Source organism: Ambystoma mexicanum, chromosome 2p (genome assembly GCF_040938575.1).
Source record: "Ambystoma mexicanum isolate Mex_15411 chromosome 2p, UKY_AmexF1_1, whole genome shotgun sequence".
Classification (NCBI taxonomy): Eukaryota; Metazoa; Chordata; class Amphibia; order Caudata; family Ambystomatidae; genus Ambystoma; species Ambystoma mexicanum.
In genome coordinates, this window is record NC_090923.1 from 1201731668 (window position 1) to 1201751590 (window position 19923).

The window sequence follows — 19923 nt, forward strand, 5'->3', positions numbered from 1 at the left end:
GCCTCTCTTGCTTTCCTATTAGATAGGCGCGCACCAGCTTTGACCTAGGGACCGCACTACTCTACAGGGGTAGGGTGTGCTTCTTACTAGGGATAGTGCAAGTGGACACATTCATTGTCTTTCCTTGCAACACTCATGCTAAAAATGATACATGCTCTATAACTGCGTGTGATGTAACATATTGAGTGTTTAAAAGTAGGGCGTATACCCTGTATTCAATCAAAATTGTTTTTCCTGATTGTTTTTGTACCATTAAAATACCACCCTGCTGTCCCCCTCTTGCTGCGATATGCATCTACAAAAAACGACTGTTGAGGGCAAATGTGTCGCTCGGCCTTTCTGCCTCCAGCGTACCGCAACTGTTGCATAGTCACCCAGCCGCACCCTGCAGCTCAAAACTTTAAACATGGCGCCGGGCTCAAGACTTTGTCGCTTCTCAGTGTCGTATTTTTGATATCCACATTGATCACCGGTCTCTCCCATCCACAAAACAGCACAAACATTCAACCTCTTTGACATTCACACGACTTCCTTAACCACAATCGCTAAGGCAATGCTAACCTCAAACCGAGCTCCTCCAATGTCTCTTGCACTGGACGCGCAGCAGCCATGTTTCAAAACTGCAGAACATAGTATAACATTGTTGGCATGTGTTATATAACTTGAAGCGGCAAGCCCATAATATGTTCTCCTTCGTCCAGGCTGTTCATATCCACAATATAAACTGCAGTCCTGGTAAAGGACAGGGGCTGTGGTCATCATCCAGGAATCCTTCTCATGGCTCCTGCAGCGCCCAAGCAAGCTCTCTACGCCAGCACATGATCATCACATTCATCCAGTGTCCCAGCACTTTAACCACCCCCCTTAATATGTGCCCCTCCTGGCTCCTTCATTCTGTAGCTGAATAGCACTTTCAGCATCATGACCAAAGGTCATTCTAACCTACTGCATACTTGCCAACATGACCCATTCCAATCTGTGGGTGCTTATCAAATCCTGTTTCTTTCTTTGCATTCTGGGACTTGTAGTTCCAGTTTTCCCATTTAAAACTCGGAGTGCAAGTCCCAGACTGCAAATAAAAAAACAGCACTGGATAAGCACCTACAGGTTAGAACGGGTCATGTTGGCAACTATGAGGACTGTCCAACAATCAGAAATGCTCTTTCACCTTGGGTTCACCCAGCATTATTACACCCTAACTCTCTGAGCACTAGATGACGATACCGAAGCAGTCCCATCGTCTACTGCCAGAAACTCCTGCCTACTATCAACACCTAGATAACTGACTGTGCCCTTTTTTTATCTCCACAGAGGACTGATGACTGTTCTTTATAGTTGTTTTGGATATTGTAATGACGCTTTAGGGTCACTTATAAACCAAACCTATTGCATTGGAGTACACATAGGAAGGAAATGGGATGTGAGGAGGCACACACAGCCTGTGGGCGTTGTTTGGTTATTGACCACCCCGTTGACCGCCCATGTCCATGCTAAACCCTGTGGTCATTCCTACACACTACCAACCCCCCTCCAAAAGCACACTCTCCTTCTGGCATATCTTTGAGCTAACCCTATCATGCAGTAACTCAAATGTTGTGCTATGTAGGGCCTGTCAGTGCTATTTCAACGTAGAGTTTAGGATTTAAATGCTGCTGTAAATGAGCTCTTTTTGTAATGAAAATGTCTTAACCAAGTGTGCCGTTAGCCACTTGCATTATAAGCAATATGTGTTTCCTTCCTTCTATTTGTTCCTTGCACTGAAGTCCAGTTACAATCAAGCATTGTCAAAGCCAACAGTTTGGGCTTGTGAATAAGCAGTAGATAGGCTTTTTCCTGGCATTGACTTCCCATGCCCAGGAACTCACACCATTTTCCAGCTGTTGCCATCTTATGACCAGGTAGTACCTATGCATAATCCAAAACTGTTGGCTTTCCCAGGGCTTGTTTCGAAGATCTTATGTGTCCCTGTTGCACTGGACCATGCATTTCCTGTATTTGTAACCACACTCGCAGCATGAAAGAATGCCTGTGATACAGAGGCATGCGTTGTGTTGTGACTGTATCAGTGAAATGTGGCTGCATGCATAACATGGAGACAGCCCAAAACTGCCTGCCACTATGTAACCCGCAAATGGAGAACAGAGGAATCCATTTAAAGTTCCCCAATGATCACGATGTGTTTTGTGACACACAAAATATGTGATATCATATTTTGTGGGTGCTTTCCCAATTTTTGTGTTACCGGGGGATTGATTCCAAATGGGAAGGGTACATGTAGACTGCAAGCAACCAAGGAACCAATTACCCCTCTCTAAGTAGAGTCTGCTTAGCCAGGGAACCACTTATCAACCCTATCACAACACGAATTGATAAGGTCTTTCACACTAGCTTCAAGCCATTCACATGACAAAACATATTGTATTTATATTTAAACACATTAAGCATAAAACGTAAAATCACTTAAGACTTTTTGTACACACATTCAGGCAGTCGTGTTGTCAAAGGTGGGGTTAGTAAGTGACTGAGATCTTCTTACAGGCATAGTTGACCTTCTATGAGATTTTAGTATAGATACCAAAAACAGAACAGACGTTAGTATATCTCAATGTTGGTGTATTGTCCTGTTTAAGTCACAAACCCTTTTCAACATCAAGAGATCCTTCAGTGTGATCTCCATTCACTGAGGCTTCAAGTTTACTACCTCTACGATAGTCTACCTATGTTTTGGCCTGTCTGTATTTCAAACAATAATTTGTATACATTTTTTTTTTCAAAATTGAGGACTAAAACGTCGAAAAAGGATAGATGTTCACATCTAGCACTTAAGCTTTGCTTTGCGTGTCAGCAGTGGGCGCGTTATTCTAGAGCCGATTCCAACTCTCGGAAGGCGGCGGCATGGGGGAAGAGCCAACCAGTTGATAGCGATGTATACATGTTGTGGTCTTTGTCCTCCTGGGAAAGAATATTAGACCAGTGGAATAAACCGAGCTGGAGCGCACTGGCCGGGCGATTGGGGTCTCTCACAGGAAGATAGGTTGGGGTGCAGCGGATTCGTGTTTGATCTTGGAGCTAGTGTTTAGGTAGTGTAGAGGTTTGGAATGGTTTAGAATGGGCCGAACAAGTCGCTTGGGATGGAGGGGTGCTATACTGCTCAAATAACTGGGTCAGTTCAGCTTGCTAGGTGTTATTAATAGGACTGAACCAAGGTTAGTAGCCGCTATCATCTGCAAAACGGAAAGCTGGCTACCACCTTCCAGGTTGACACGTGCCCGCCAGCCAAAAAAAGGAGAACACTTGTTCTCACCAGTGCAGAGTTCCATTCTAGGCTGAAGAGGGCCTTCTACGCTTGGGAAAACCAACTGCCTGATTCCATCCGTGGGGCAATTTATTTATTTATTTAGTCCTTTCTTCAACGCTGCAAGTGGGTTGAACTGCTTCAAACAGCTGTGGGGGAAGTGGAGGTGTGGGGGGTGGGAGGAAAGGGAAGACAGGAGGGTGTAGTGCACCCATCATTCAATGAATGGCTTGTAGCTGCACTCCACAGGGTCCATTGCCATGTTGTATGCCCAGTGTCTGCTCCGCCCTGCTGCCATAATGTCTTCCCACATGTTGTTGAATCACCTCCTGCGAGTACTACTTGGCTGCTGTGAAAGTCTGAAAACGGAATCCAGAGGTCTGTCTAGAGTAGTGAGTCAAAGCATTATGCCTTGATCAAATAGGGGTCACTGGAATTACATTCGGGTGCCCCAGGATTTGGTACCGTGACCTGCAGGTTGCAAAGTTACCAAAGGCTAAAGTTGCAGGAATTAATTTGACTGGGAAATCTTGACAATTGGTCTAACTGGATCGCGCCCTTTTCCGACTCAATGATTGCCAGTTCACACTGAGAGTTTTTCAGTCCAGCAATCACTCTTCTCCGCAAGCTCACGCAAGTCTCATCCGAGCGCGTGGCACTAGCGAGGAAGCACTAGTGAATCTGGTGGCACTTGCCCTGCTTTGGTCTTTAACAGGTGCCTTTTTCCGATCAGAGCAAGGCTTTCACGCCAAAGGTTTTTCACTAGAAGCCCGAGCGCAGTAAATCTGGTGTTTTGGCACCCTCAGCGTACATTACTTCTGATATGATATTTTATTTATAGTAGTGCACCCCTACACAAGTGTTCCAAAGCGCGAACATCTGGCCACCTGTGATGTAGAATCTTGAGCTCAATTGTAAGAGAGCCAACCGGAAGAAGACCGCATGTGCATCCGGTGTCATTGCATCCTGTCCCTTCATCCAGAGGTGCCAGTTGGACGCTTTGCCAGCTCCACAAGCTTCTGTGGCGGAGCAGGGTCTGGGGCTGATGGTGCAAGTGCCAGCTACCATCCGGACCCTGAGCAACTCCTGCTGGCTTGGGAAAGAATACATCAAGTACCGAGCTCGCGTTCTGAATCCCATGACAGTCCAGCCGAAAAGGAATAGAAACAGAAGAAGGGCCTGAGCCTGCTTGCCTCTGATTGTTTCCCAGAAATCTTTCAAGCTTGAAGACAACTTTACCCACAGGACCCGAGTCCCATCCTGGAACGGCCTACACGACTCATGGCCCGCACCTTTCCTTTAGCCCTAGTCCTGCTGCAACGATTCGCAAGGACATTTAGACTTTGCCAGATATTATCCTCTTTCCCATTGACTCACATAGGGCTCCACTTTCTTCCATTATAACAATTCCCCCAGTGGCTCCCACCTTTAATGTCAAGTCCCTTAGCTTTACTTAAAAATGTTTGCTTTTTTCTTCGTGCTCTAACTTTCCTTTCTACTAATTTTGGTGGTATTCAGTAGTAGATGTTTAGTATTTTTATAGCAACCATAGTTCTTCAACTTTTAGCAACAAACTTTTTGGAATTGCCTTGTCTAAATTGTTATACATGCATGTCCAGAGCCTAAGGTGAACTTCACCTTCAATCCTTAAGACTGGCCTTCTCTGCTCTTGGTGAGCAAACAATTCTTCAAGCTTTGGACTGGCCTCCTTTTGCAAACTTTTGCATTAACCTTGTGGGAGCTGAGCTAATTTGTGCTGAAATCTCTTGGTGCTCTTCACCACCTGTTCCACCGGGCAGTTTCTCACACATACCTGTGCCTGTAATGGGGCTGATTTCTAACACTACAACTAGTCTGGCTTCCAGCCCTTTCTCACCCTACAATTCTTAACTGTAATAAATATTCTGACACTTATATAAACAAACCCAAGAAATGTTGTATGTGCCAGCGCTAAAGTCCTCAGCCTTAGACTGTAGAAAGAAAAGCCAAAAACTGGAATGGCCCAATGTGCAACCTGGTGTAGTGAAACTAGCAGCATTGCAAAAATGGCTTCTCCTTATTGGGCGATGAGATGCTGACCCACCACTGTTTATGGAGGAGCCAAACCAGTATAGTGAAAACACTGAGAACTCCTTCAACTTCAGCAAGCAGCTGAGGACACACTCCTGGGATGGTTATAGTGTACTGGGAAACATGATCCCTTTGACAGCAGTACCCCAGTGTGCGCACAGAGTTCAGCCATTGGGGATGCAGATGTGGACGCGCAGGGCCAAATGTGTGTGTCTAGGGGCATTCCCGTGTCTTCCCGCACAATCAGAGGTCCTGCGGAGTGAGATGGTGGTTCTGCTGCTCCATAGTGTATGTCAGAAACCAGGAAGGTCTCACTGCTTCCTGGTTCCTGTTTTCATGGTGCGTGGGAGGGGTATCAGGGCCGATTTATGCAATCACTCTTTTTCCACTGGAACTTTCCCCTCCCACAAAGCACTCCCTTGTGCTCCCCGCAGCCTCCTCGAAGAAGCCTTCTGCCGATCCTTCCTTTCTGGCAAACTACCACCAATCTCTAGCACTCCTTTCCTGCGCAAACTCATGGAAAAGCTGGCCATCCCCAGCTTACTCTCCATACCAAATCTGTGGGTTGTCTCCATGACCATCAGTCTGGTTTTAGAGCAGCCAGAAGCACAGAAACTGCTCTCCTGAACACCTGTCTGAAACCTGCTCTCAAATCTCGACTCTAGTCTTCCCTCTGTCCTCATCCTCCTTGAGCTTTCATTTTCTTTCGACACGGTCAACCACACCATCCTGATCAATCGTCTCCGTGACAACCTGGCCATCACGGATCAGGACCTAGCCTAGTTGACCTCCTTCCTCTCTGATCGACCCTTCCAGGTCCAACTAGGGTTCTTTCTCTCCACCACCTCTCACTCCACATGTGGTGTTCGCCAAGGCTCTAACCTCTCACCGTGGCTCTTCAAACTTTAATTGCCACCTCTTGCCCATCTCATCTCTACCTTCTCTCCTAACTTTCAGTGTTATGCAGGGGACACTCAGCTTTCCTTCAGGCTCCCCTCTGCCTCCCTCTTCTCTCGCTCATTCCTGAGTGTCTATCCACGATCCGAGAATGGTGTGCCTCTAACAATCTCTGCCTGAATGCCAGTAAGACTGATATCCTTATCATTGGGACCCCTGCTCCAGCTTTCCCTCTTTCACTCTGGTCACCCTCCTTGGGCCCCCTATCCGTGCCTTCCTGAGAGGCAAGAAACCTTGGTGACATCTTCGATTCCACCCTCTCCTTCTGTTCTCACATCACAGATGTCTCTAAGAAGTGACACTACCAGCTGTACCTCCTCAGAGGTATTTTTCCTTTTCTCACTTTCCCAAGAAGCTCACTTTCTCCAGTTCTCTCTAGCATGGACTACTGCAACAGCCTCTTTCTAAACCGACCTGCCTCTACGGTTCACACTCTGCAACTATTCCAGAACAGGACTGCAAAACGTGTCCTGGGCCTCAAGCCCAGGGATCGTATCTCTCCAGCCCTGAAATCTCTCCATTGGATCCCGTTGGCTGCAAGGATTAAGTTGAAGACCCTCTGCATTGTCCACAAGGCTTTCTAGGACTGGGGACCACACCACATCCAACTCTCTCTTCCTAAGCACTTTCTTTCTCAAGCCCTCCGCTCATCCACCTGCCGCTCTCTGAGGGTCAGATGCTCCTCCAGGCAGAGTGTGAGGCGTAGATCTCTCTCCTTGGCTGGGGTCTCCCTCTGGAACAGCCTCCCTGCCTCCCTCAAACTTGAGCAGGACCACCTCAGGTTCTGGAAGCAGCTCAAGACCTTCCTTTTTGCTTCTGCTTTCTCTTTCCCCCCTGCTGATGTTCTTGTCTGCTGCACTAACTGATAACCTGACCTCCCTCTGAACCTTATGGGGGCGCGCAGGGCCAAATGTGTGTGTGACCAGTAGCCCCATGCACTGCCTCCGGGTCTACTGTGCACTAGGGCCAGTATCTGCAACCCTGCAGTTCCCCGCCTCTCTGCACTTACTTGAGCCACCATCCTGGCAGCACTTACCGTGTCTGGCAGCACTTACTGCATCTTGCCACTACACCCCCCTCTCCCCCGGTTACCCCTGGCACTTCTCCTCTCCCCCTTGCACTATCTGAATGACACAAGCCCAGTAAGATTGTTTGTGCTGTCCTCCCTCTGCTACCCTTCCTTGTCTTGTCTTGCCTAGAAACACTTGTGTACAGGCACATTATAAATGACTTATCAAATCATATCAATTGCATGATCTGAATGACACAAGGCCAAGTAAGTTCGTTTGTGTTGTTCCCCCTTGTGATCCTCCTCCTGTCACGCCTAGAAAGACTTGTGTACAGGTGCGTTATAAATGACTTATCATATCATATGAGGAGGCCGTTGGAGTCAGGGGCTGCAGGTAAGAAAATAAATGTTGCATATTTTCTTATAGTTTCATTACTGGCAACACGAGTAAAGAAAACATAAGCATTTGTTCTTATTTGGGAATACCGGCATATATATGTGCAGCCAGCACGGACACGTATGGACATAGCCAGCATGAAAATGTTATTTTACACTGGGAGAATACTGGCACGTATAGTGGACAAAGCCATCGTGAAAATGCATCGAAAATTGCTCGTGTTCACTGTTGGTGAGTTGGGATCTTGGTAATATTTGTTCATGCTTTATCCTATAAAACAGATTGTAAACTGTGTGCCTTTTTACACAGTTTTTCACAGAAAGTGTGCTGTAAAAGACACAATGATAACCCATTGTTTAGCAAAATTTCAGGGAGAAGGGATCACCCCAAAACCCTATTGATTGATGTGAGTTCTCTTGCTACACTTGGTCACTCATGCATATTCATAGGAAATGTTTATGCCCCTCCAATTAAAATAAATGACCAGTCATCACTGACATCACGGGTACAACTAGTGCAAGCTTCTCTCTAAAATAGCTGAAAGTACAGCATATTTAGAGCAAGTGCTTGCTTTCCTCAAACAGTATGTAGTATATGCATGTTTCTCCAGGGGTACACACAAACGGGGTCAGACTGGGGCATACAATTGTCTTGGGCACCAATGAAAAAGTGGCCCACAGTTGCAAATGGCAACTCATTCCTTTTCTGACTGACTGTTTAGTAGTAACCAATGGGGAGGTTTTTGATAAAATGTGATGCACATTGTGCAATATAAAAAAAATATGTATTCAGCAACAATGGTCATAACTACTAGCCGAATAGTGAAATATCTCAAAGTGGCCCACAGTGGTAAAAAAAAGTGTCCCACTTTGGCCATAAAAAACTGGCCCACAATAGCATTTTGTGTTTTTGGTTTGGGGATTGTCCTATTTCCACATAGGCCAGTCCAAGCCTGCACACACAGCACAGGCCGGGCAGGTGCAGTATAGTCAAGACTAGGGCAAGTTTACCTTGCACAAAGATACAGGTACAGCCTGTGCAAGGCAAGTGCAGTTTTCCTTCAAAAATGGGCACGTGTACAACATGAGCGGTCACAGTGCACTCTTCCCTAAAAGTTGTAGGTACAGCATGAACACGGCAATTGCACGTTTCCGTCAGATACACCACAGGTAGAGCATTGGCAAGGCCGGTGCATGAAAGCTACATGTACAGAATGAGCAGAGCAAATGCAAGATTTCCTAACAAGACTTCTCAGCAACTGCCTGCGCGGGGCAAATTCAAGCTGCTCTCCCAAATGAGTACAACCATCAAGGACAGCGCAAGTGTAGACTTTCTAACAAATGTTCCTACATTCATTGCAAGCTTTCCTCACAAATGGAAATGGAAATGGGTTGTTGGACCGAAGTCAAAAGATTAGTATTGGAATTGACCGTAGTCGATTTCGCCGCAAATCTATTTGACCTTCAGTCAACCGACCCAAATCCCTGTGCCACCAGCAGCCATATACCAAAACCCCCTCCCCTACTTACATTTTCTGCCAGCCGCCGGAGCTTCTGCTATACCCCTGCAGCGTCAGTTCCATCCCTCCAACGTGGGTCAGAGCTGACATCGCAGGGTCCCTTTTTCTTTTTTTTCTCTTTTTTTTGTCCTGCGCTTCCAATTTCCTAGCAGCGGGGGACAACCCTGCAACCCCCGAAGCCCATTATACAGAACATGGGTAGTGGGAGACACCCCTGCAACCCCTGCTCCTCGTGTGCAGTATAATGGGTTTCGATTTTTTTGTAGTGGCCGAATTCGCCCAAATTGTCCATACGGACTGAATACGAACTTGGCCTTGCTAACATTCTCTTGCTAAAATACTTAAACAATGCGGGGGCCGGTGATGTTTCAATGCTGCTAATCTCCACCGCAAGTCTGTCTTGTCTGACCCAAATTTGGAAGGTCTGACAAGCAGTGTCCCTCAAAAACCGCTGAAGAGTGCTACTCAGCATGGCTTGGAAAGTTAGCACTGACAAGCAAACCTATTTTAGTAGGCAGGATTTCATTGCAATTCTTTCATGAAATGCTATCCCATGCTTGCAACATCCATACATATATATTATTTTGCTGCTTGCAGGTAGTGTGAGGGCCAAAATAAAGCCCATCACTTACAAAGTAGTTTTAAATTTGGATGAATGCATGTTTTTCATCTTGAGGGTACACAGTGAAACAAATCATTCTTGGGGTTAAAGGTAGCCATGGCCTGGATTGTTTAAAACTGTTATGTATAATTGAGTAACTTTGTTCATGATAATAGAAATCTTAGAACAAATGTCGTGCTATTTGCGCATCTCCCTCCATCACTCAGAGTGTGTGTAAACGGCAATTTTGGGCACGTTTGCTGTACTCACATGAAATGCCGCTCCCATCTCCCCTTCATCCCTTGCCTGCTCCTGCCTGTGAGTGGTTTGCTTTGGCGTTCATGCCTTGCTTCCAAAAGCTCCAAGTCTGGGAGGCAGCGATGGAGGTGAGCTACCTGCCTTGGCCTTGTTGCTATTTAACACGTCCTCCTGCCAGGCAAAGTGTTTTTGCATTGCAGCAAGAACCTTTGACGCTGAAACCCAAAACAGACACCCACACGAATTAAGCTTACTTCCACTTGCAGCTGGAGTTGTCTAGTGGGACTCCTACATCTGTGATAACTATGCTTTGCAGGTTGCTCCTCGTTTACAGTACAGCATCTAGCCATGTAATCTCCAGTAATATTCTCTTTTGCAATACCTAACAGCAGAGAGAGAAACACTGTTTGGTGCCCCCTGCTGGTCGGTGCCCTAGGCAGCAGCTTCGTTTGTCTAGTGGTTCCCCTGGCCCTGACTAAGGCTGCCCATAGGAGAGCTTTGAGGGAGGCAGGACAGAGACCTTTCATGGCATTGACAAAACGTCACGGAGGATCCTGGTTGCGCTGCAGTCATTTTGCGACACCACCAGGGTGGTTGCACTGGGTGTTGTTGAATTTCTCAGCAGTGCATGCATTTATAGGCGACTGGACAGGATTAGGCTGGAAGGAGTGGGGCAGAGCTGGAGACCATGGAACTCATTACGAGGTTGGAGGTAGTCTTGGCGGTTTTACCGGCAAGGCTACCTCCAAACCCCGCATCCGGATCCGGTACCTGTGAATGGGCAATTACTGGGCTATTCCGGCCTAGCCGGACCCGGTAATTACCCTTTCACGGGTGCCGGGCCCGGTACATTCCCATTCCCATTTGAGCCCCATATGGCTCAATTGGGAATGTAGAGGGTGGTAGCACCGGTACCTTCTATTTGTTTATTTATTTGTTTATTTCACTTCTGTAGCACTTTACACGAAAGTGCTTTTAAAAAATGTAGAACCTGGTACATAATAATAAAATGATGACAAGCAATAATGACAAAAAAAGGCCAAGAAGATGAAAACATGAGTGCGTTGAAGGCTACGCCCCCAGGCCTTGTGGTGGATAGGATAACCAAGGCCAAGTGACAGGCGGCTGCCCAGCCTTGTAGGAACATACCCTGGACCCTGTGCTGCCTCGCCCTACCCCACCTCTGCCAGGCCCAACAAGCCGCACGCACCACGGACACACCCCATTGGAGACTTCTCGAGCTACAGTGTCCACCAAACCCACCGAAAGATCAAAAGGATGGCTGCTACCAGCCCAGCACCATCATTGATCACGACACTGCCCCAGCAGGGCTCCCCACCAGCAGCTCAGCCCATGTTCCACTTCCAATGTGTAAATAGAGAATCACTCCATTTTGGATGGAGCAGTAAGGCTAAGAATGGCCTTGATTATGGGCTCCACTCCCTGCGTATCAATTGCAGCAAGCAAGGAAGGTGTAGGGCAAGGTTGTCCAACTCTGGGCCTCGCGTGCCAGGATCCTACCGTGTTTTCAGAATATCCCTCATTAATATTCATGAGGAAAAATGGGCATACATTTAGAATCATTGTGTGCAAATGTATCTGATGAAAACTAATGAGGGGTAGCCTGAAAACCCTGCATGGATCCAGCCCTCGAGGCCTGGAGTTGGACAACCCTGGTGAAGGGGAAATGTAGGACCCTGTTTTGTCATTTTTTGTTTTCTAATAAGGGAGAGGGATTATGGGCCAAGGGTCTGTGACAGCAATAAACACAGATGATAAAGAGGGGCATACAGCTATCTTTGCCGTCCCTTACTCTGGATGGTAATGATAAATGTATATAGCGCCTTTAGGCAAAGCGCTTTACGGAGAACATATTTGCATACATTTGGCCAGTCAAGTGGCACAGCTAGTAGAGTGCTTGCTTTGACATCCGTGCAGAGCTTGCTTACGCAGGTGGGGCCAAACTCATCCTTCCGATAAATGAGCACCATACACTGTGGGTAATAATAAGCAGCGCTCAGATATCTGAGGGTTCGTAGCGCTATATAAATGCCAAATTATTATTTATTATTATCCCAATAACATATAGTTGGTACTCATTTATCGGCCTCAGAAGGATGAAAGGCTGAGTTGGCCTTGCCGGGGATCCAACCTCCAACATCCCCATTAGCCGTACATTTCCTAATAGGGCTCAAGAGCTTCCAAGCCGGGTCCAAGGCCTTGTTCCCAGAGGAGCCACAGATCAAAACCTACCAGCTTTTAAAAGCGCTCATGGTTCCTCCCAGTTTTCCTGCCTGCGTCTATAGACCCTGTCTGCAGCTGTTTTGGGCTCATGAAGTAAGCAGAAGAGTGTCTGCTCTCCTATTCCCTGGGGCATTGGTTGAGCGCACCTAGGCAGAGCCAGAAGTCCTCAAAGCCTATGACAATTGTGCCCGACCTTCTCCACATACAGGCCCTGCAATAAACAGTTGCCCCCCTAGCATAGACCTACGTGTGACTGTCTCCCTTGACTCAGCTAGCCTGTCATGCGCCATTGTATCTCCTCTAATTTCCTTCCCTCAAATTGCATTCCAGAGGCTTGTGTACCAAATTACTACATACAAGGTTGGCACCCATTCTTGCTTCTCCACCTGAGGCCATTTAGGAATGGCTCAGCGTGGGATAGATTAATTGTCAAACTCTCCCCGTGTGTCCCCCGTCCCCTATTTCTGCACAAAGCCAATTCCTGGCTCTTACTCCTCGGTCAGTGGGCTCGGCATGACCAAAACAACTTCGAACTATCAGCAGTCGGAAACCCAACATGACTATCGGGTTAGTAGCCACCACAGCTGCGCGACACGCTTGAGCGCATCTCAAGGGCAGCACACATCAGCAGGGCTTCATGTTATATCTCCACCACAGCAGCAATTGCCTACATGAAAGTTCTGCCGGCCAATAAGGGAAGCTCTTATCCCTTCTCTTAATTACACCTTCTTTTGGTCAAAACTAAACATCCAATCACCATCACTCACCCTCACGATTCCGTTTCCCTGCATGTCGTGAATAAAGTCTGTACGTTTTTGTCTCCCTGACTTTTTCCACTCTTCCCATTTGCCACACACCGTGGCCCTGTTTTCTTTGCACCCACAGATCACGGTCTGGCTGCCAACCTGGGCAGTGCCACAATTCTCCTTTAGGTGGATAAGGCTTGGTGCTTGAAGACCACTACAGTGGTGGTGTGTGCGGTATGATATAACATTGCAAAAACGAACACTGTCCCTAAACGATTGGGATAGTGTTATTTTAGTTCGTTTTTCCAGATTGAATCAAAGCAAACAGTATTGGTGTATGCTTGTGCCACCCATGTGAGGTCTTTGGTGACAAGATGCTCCTTTTGTGTTGAACAGATTCCCTGTGTGTGATTGAGATAATATAACAACACATGCCATGACATAGCGTACTGGAGGTGACTCTTCTACTCAGGCCGTGGCTTGTGGTGGGGGGGGGTGGGTGTGTTATTGCCCATAGGGACTGCTTGTGGGGTCTTGATCGTTCTGCTCAGCTGGCCTCAGTGCCCCCTTGAGGTTCTTGATCTCAGATACAGAAGGACTTTCCTGGTGATTGCAGGCCCTTTCCTACTCCCAACATTAAATTGGGCTCATGGTGGAATGTCTTGGCCAATTGCAGGCAAGCGTGCCAGGCCACTTTTTCAGTTTCCATTTCTGTACAATGTCGCCTGGACTGCATTTGCAAGCTTAGTAAAGTGCAAGCTTAGTAAAGTGCAAGCTTAGTAAAGTGCATTTTGGTGAAATGTTTTACTTTCTGCTTTTGGTGCTATTTGTTTTTACATTCTTACTTGTTTCTTTTACATTTGACAGGGCTGGCTGCTGATGGCTTGGAGGTCCGACACCTAGTGAGTATGGGGTCTGAGTCCCACTGCTGTCACACACACTCTGTCCTGGGGAGTAGGGGGGCAGGGGGGGCACAGCATTTGGATCTGCAGAGGCGGCCGTTGCTGTACATCCCTTTTGATATCTCCTAGGATGTCCTCTTCTCGTTGTCCCTTTATGCTTCTCTGTCATGTTTTCATCTGTCTATTTTTCATGGCTTCTTTTATCCTGCCCTCTCCGTCTCCGTCTTTTTTCTGGTATTTTCTTTCTTCTCGTGTTTTCTTTTGCTTTGTCACACTCTCCCATGCTTCCCTTAAATCTTGCTTTCTTTTTCTATTTTTCTATTCCCCTTCCATTCTCCCGCTCTTTTTAACTTTCATTCTTACTTTCTCAGCATTATCTCCCCTCTTTTCTCTCGGTCTCTTCGCTTCTCCCACTCTCTATCCTCATCTATGTCATTCCCTCTTTTTCACTCACTCTTGCCTTATCTCCTTATTTCCTGTTCCCCACTTTGTACTCCTTTCTTTCTTTATGAATCTTCATCTCTTTATTCCCCTATTTTATGTCTCCCTGTTTCCCACTCAATATAACCCGATATCAATTCTCTATTTAACAATCGCTTCTCTTTGTTTTTCTTACTTTCTGTCCTCGCCCCCCTTATTTCCTTTTTGTTTTTTGTGCCTATTTAGCTTTCACTCCATCCTTGCCTGACTGACCTCCTTTCCTTTCTGTTTCTTTCCTTCTTACTCTGTCTTCCTCTTATTCCTCTCCCTTCTTCCCTGCCTCCTTATGTCTCCGATTCACCACCATTGCCTTATTTCTGTCCATTCCATCGCCTCCTTTCTCCCGCTTGCTCTCTTTATTTGGAGGTAGGCATTTGTCCCGACCCGCAAATTCCTGACCTGCTTTTTCACAAAAGCACATGTTTTTTGTTGTTGAGTTTTTCCTTATCAAACTAGTATGCCTGGAGGCCTCCCCCATACCCCACTTTTCCCCAACCTTATTCCCTCCCCCTGCATCCCATACACCCCAGTACACAAATCCATTTATACTTTATTTTTTTTAAAAAGTCAGACTCTTAATCATTTGCATTTTTCAGTAACATGACCCTAAACATGCAAATAGTTAACACACTAGGTAAAAGCACATCAACCCCTTTATTTTCCTGATTTTTCTTCTTTGCGCTTCTTTATTCTCAACCTCTTTCCCTTTGCTCTTCAGCTCTACCTCCCCATTTTCCCTTCTCTCCTCTGTAACTGGTTATTTATAACGGGCTTAATAGCAAGAGGTTTCTAAGCTCTGACCCAGGGATCGAACCTGTGTGGCGCTGCGTCTGTCTTGCTTCCAAGACAAGCGCGTTGCCCCTGAGCTTTTCTCTCCCGCCGCCATCCCCTAGCTTGCTTCTCTTCCATTACTCACTACCCTCCGTCTCTTTGCTATTAAGAGGCTCTGGCAGGACACACCTGTCCTTCGCTCACTCAATCCCTTCATCCGGTCTATTTCGGTTGCTTCCCTAATCCTCCCCACTTTGTGGGCTGAACGGCGCGCAGGAGTGCACATCTGAGTGTCAGAGCCTGCAAGCGAGCGGTGTCTCCATCCGATGAATTGTTACAATGCGGCGCAAAGGTTTTCAGGGGCTGAGGCTGTGCAAATGAGTGCAGCATTCAGACCAGAACTAACTTGGGAAATGTATACAGCATATTGCACCCTGCCATGTTTAATGACGATTGTGCCAATAGAACAAATAATGCAGCGTGTCTCAACAACCTATGCCTCACTGCCCTCTGTATAACACTTGCGCCAAAAGAAAATCATGTGCGCTGTCTCATCCATATATGGCAGCATTGCCACTTTAAGGCACATTTGCTGCCCATGTGGCTCTTGCAGCCCTCCTGCCAGCCTTCATATTGCCATCTAACTGCCCGGCCCCTAGCATCACCTGCAACATCCTGCACTCACACACACACACCCACATCCCCCCACACACGGACAACCTCTCTCTCACATACCCGCTCACTTACACACAATCACACACACAACAAGGGGATCTACTTACCTCCATGCAACCAGTACATGTGTGATGGGGCTGGCTCCCCGTTTCGCAATCGCAGCAGGGAGATCCAATGCCCATGGCTGAGGTAGGCATGCCAGGCTGCCGGCAACTATTGGGCATTCCCACCGGTGGCTGAAAGATGGCAGGGCACTGCTCCATCCACCTTCATGGGCCAGACACCACTTGAGCATGCCTCTCCCGTTAAGTCTTCCATAGGGCACTCTATCTACACAACAGCATATCACAACTCTTTCAATGTGTTCAATCATTATTATTCACAAGAGCATCACCCCTTCTCGTTTGCTTCCTGTCCATGGACAGACCTCCGCTGAACGCGCCATCGCGCCTAGCCGTTGAAGATCCTCTAAGTGCAGCACCTCCATGCAGGCATCTAACGAGCGATCCGTCTTCACCTATCTCAATTACCGAAAGGCCATCGCTGGAACCCCTTCTCCACAGAGAGATGTGTAAACTTGCAGTACTGCTCTGCCAATAACCCCTGAGTCTAATCATCTGGCTGCGTTCCCCATCATAAATATTCGAGCCCCATCGCTAATTGTTCATTACATACAGGAAGCACATTTTAAGGAAACGTCCAAAAAGACCGTATCCATTTGTATGAATGGTACAAAAGACCAAAAAAGGCCTGTACCATTCATACGAATGGATACAGTCTTTTTGAGCATTTCCATTGAGAATCCGAAAATACTGAACATGAGGAGCGGGAGTTGCAGGCGTGTCCCCAGCTCACCATGTCTGGCAGTTTTGGATTGGAGATTATGGGGTGTCCCCCGCATAGGGGAATAAAGTAAAAAATAAAAAATGGAAAGGACCCTGCGGCGCTTGTTCCCAAGCACGTAAGTGAAGGGAACTAGTGTCGCTGGTAGTCTGCGGCACACAACGAGGTGTGTCGCCAAAAGCAAAAGGTAAGTAAGTGGGGATGTTTGTGGGGTATGTTTGGGGAGGCATTCACTTTGAGTTGTTTGACCGTAACCGTCAAGTTACCTACGGTCTTTTCGACCTCAAACCTTTCGGTTACGGGCAAACAACCCCAATCCAATTTTGATGATCCTCCCAATTATCAAGTGCTTTACATGTAATGTTTGACCACCATAAATTGCTAAACCATCTGTATGCCTATTTATATGGGTGTAATTTTAGGGGGGACAAGGGTGTTTGTCCCCCCTCCAACTTTTGTGGCACACCATTTTGTCCCACTCATTTGGTACAGTCCCCTTTCAGTTAAAAGTCATGGTTCCCCCCTAACATTTTCGGCCAAGTTATTCCACTGCCTATTTGTTTATTGACGCGTACAGGCTCCGCCCAATTGGCCTATTCTGTCCACCTCTCTGTGATTGGTGGTGGGCATCCCTTCGTTGATAATCAACGCAACCCATTTGTGGTGCAGAAAAGCATTCATATCTGCACTTGATGCCTTTTCCAATCTAGTGAGTGACAGATGCTTGGGTAGCCGATGAGATGGATGCATGGCTATGAGCCAAAACTGTGGGCTTAGCATCAAAAAATACAAATACATGTTCCCCTTTGATTGCAACTGCAGTGCTGTGCAGGCTTCCACTCAAAACTGCAAAGTGTCACCCCCGCACATTTTCCTGGAGTCAACGAATGCAGGTTCTCCCTCCCTTTCTACCTTTTTCTGCAGTATGTAGTTACATACAATCACAGTGAAGGTTTATAGAAGTAGAAGGGTATTAGACATGGAGGCTGATTAAAGGGGAGAGTCTGTGGGTCCAGGGATGGTCAGAGACAGGCCTGTTCTGCCATTTATTCCACGTTATGGGGCCTGAAGACTGGTGATCTCTCGCATCCAGGGGTCAAGTCCTAAGGAAAAAAATGGGGGGACTCATTAACATGCCAATTGAATGTGGTTTCACCAGAAATTAGTATATCGAGATGCCCTCTGAAAAAAGTGGGTTGGCTCTGTCCACCCAGGTGTACCCTCAACTTGGGCCCTGCTCGGATCACCGTCTCCTCTGAGGCATAGTTCTGAACTCCATAGGGATTGCTTGTCGGAACGGCGCTCTGAAAGGGCTGTTGTGCCAGCACACGATGTAGACGAGTACTGGCGAGCTCTGCGACGGCCTACATTATCCTGGGTTACCTTGTTATGTGGGCCGAGAGATCCTGCTATCCTGTCCTCCTGATCGCTTTGGGGGTCAACCCTAGAGTAATTTGCTGTGACTCCAGTCTGGATTTGTGCCGGCTTACCCGACTTTTCATCCTGTTGCCAGGGTCCCCAGGGGACTGCCGTGTGGATCGGCGGCGGGGACTGGAGCAGCGCTGAGGGCCTCAGCTCCGGTTACGCACCGCTGGATGGGACCGATATGCCATCTGTCGGCCCCGCCGTGGGGCGAGCATTGTTGGATGCAGCTGCCCTGGGCTGCTCGCCTGCCACGGGGTGGCTGCAGAGGTGCCGTTCCTGCCGCCCACGACCGCTGCAGTGAGATCAGCCTGCTGCAGCTCACGGAGGAATCCAGCGGTAGAGGTGGGCGACGAGGGAGCGGTGGCGTGCCTGCCTTGTGCATACTATCTGGCTGGCTCTCTCCGGAGGGGTGCCAGGCCCCACGGACCATCTGCAGCTAGGTGGAGGGGGACTGCAGCTTGTGGACATTGGACCTTTCCTCAGAGATGTCTTTATGGGAGGGCAAAAGGAGCACTTGCCCCGAGCCCCCACCTTAGAGGGGGCGCCCACAAGGCTGCCATATTGAAAGAAATCACTTACATTGTTAACCAAACTTACAGAGCATTTTTTATGGCCTGCTGCTGAGACTCCAAACCTATTTTGTATCTGTTGTTGACAGGTACATTCTGCTCGGCTTTCTCTGTTCACTTTGGCACACATAGTTTGTGAATTGACTGCAGAAAAACTCCTGTAGCATCCATCCTGTAGTGGAAGGGTTCTAGAGCGATGATAGTGGACCAGATATGACAGGTCTCTGGCAAGCATATTTTAAGGTCTGCTTAGTTGAAACAAAAACGGTTTGCCCTTTTGTACAATTCAAAGGTTATTCTGTACGCCTATAAATAACAATTTCACAAGCCTGTTTTTTTGGCGTGTCGAAAGCTTTAAAATACAAAATAGAAACCTGGATACAATTCTATTAGGATCATATCAACTAAAATGTTGGTACTTATATACTTCCCTTGATGATGGAGACAAAGTTAGAATCAGTCCCATTTTGCATAGTATGCTTCTATGATATTTTGTTTTTAGAAATTGTCACGTTGAATTATGTGAATTGTGTACTTTTCAGGTCACTACTATAAAATGGGATGATTTTAGTACATGGTAAGAACTGGAAAAGAAAAGGGTACAGTGTAGACATTACAGAATGGGTGCAAATCCCAGCCTCACCTCGTAACCAATGGGTGATTCTGGTCATCTCATTTAATTTCGTATTGCCCAACCTGTCAAAATGACCAGTCCCGAAACCTTTGTTAATTTTAACCCTTCAGAAGGATTTTGTTCTCAGGGTTTCAGAGTCAAAAAAGCACCACTCATGGTTTCACTGGTTATAGTGTTGCTTCTGCTGTAATAATAGTGAGCATTGATATATTGTACACCAGAACTACTTTGCTCTCTAATTGAAAACTTCTTGAAATCCATGTCCTTCTTCTAATCTCAGTATGCCTGAATATGGACTTGCTCCTGGTAGCTTCTAATCTTCATCCGCCAGCTATGCTATAGTATCTGTAGCTTTCTTCTTGCTTTCGATTGGTTGCGCTATCCATGCTTGCGCCCTTTTGTATTCTTTTAGGCACCTAATCTGAGTCATCTGTCTATTCTGCATTATGTGCACCTTTTTCATACGATCTGTGTTCAGCATTTATACTATTGCCGGTCTACCTTCCTCGTGCCTGCTATTGATGAAAA

At 47.0% G+C, this 19923-nt stretch overlaps 1 long non-coding RNA gene across 5 annotated transcripts in view; it reads left to right on the forward strand.

Moving 5' to 3' along the window:
* LOC138567334 (uncharacterized) overlaps positions 1-19923 on the forward strand; it is a 154924-nt gene that overhangs the window by 13316 nt on the left and 121685 nt on the right. For all 5 annotated transcript variants that reach the window (XR_011302174.1, XR_011302171.1, XR_011302172.1 and 2 more), the window contains exon 2: positions 13964-13998. This is a non-coding gene — a long non-coding RNA (uncharacterized lncRNA). The remainder of the gene's footprint in view (positions 1-13963; positions 13999-19923) is intronic.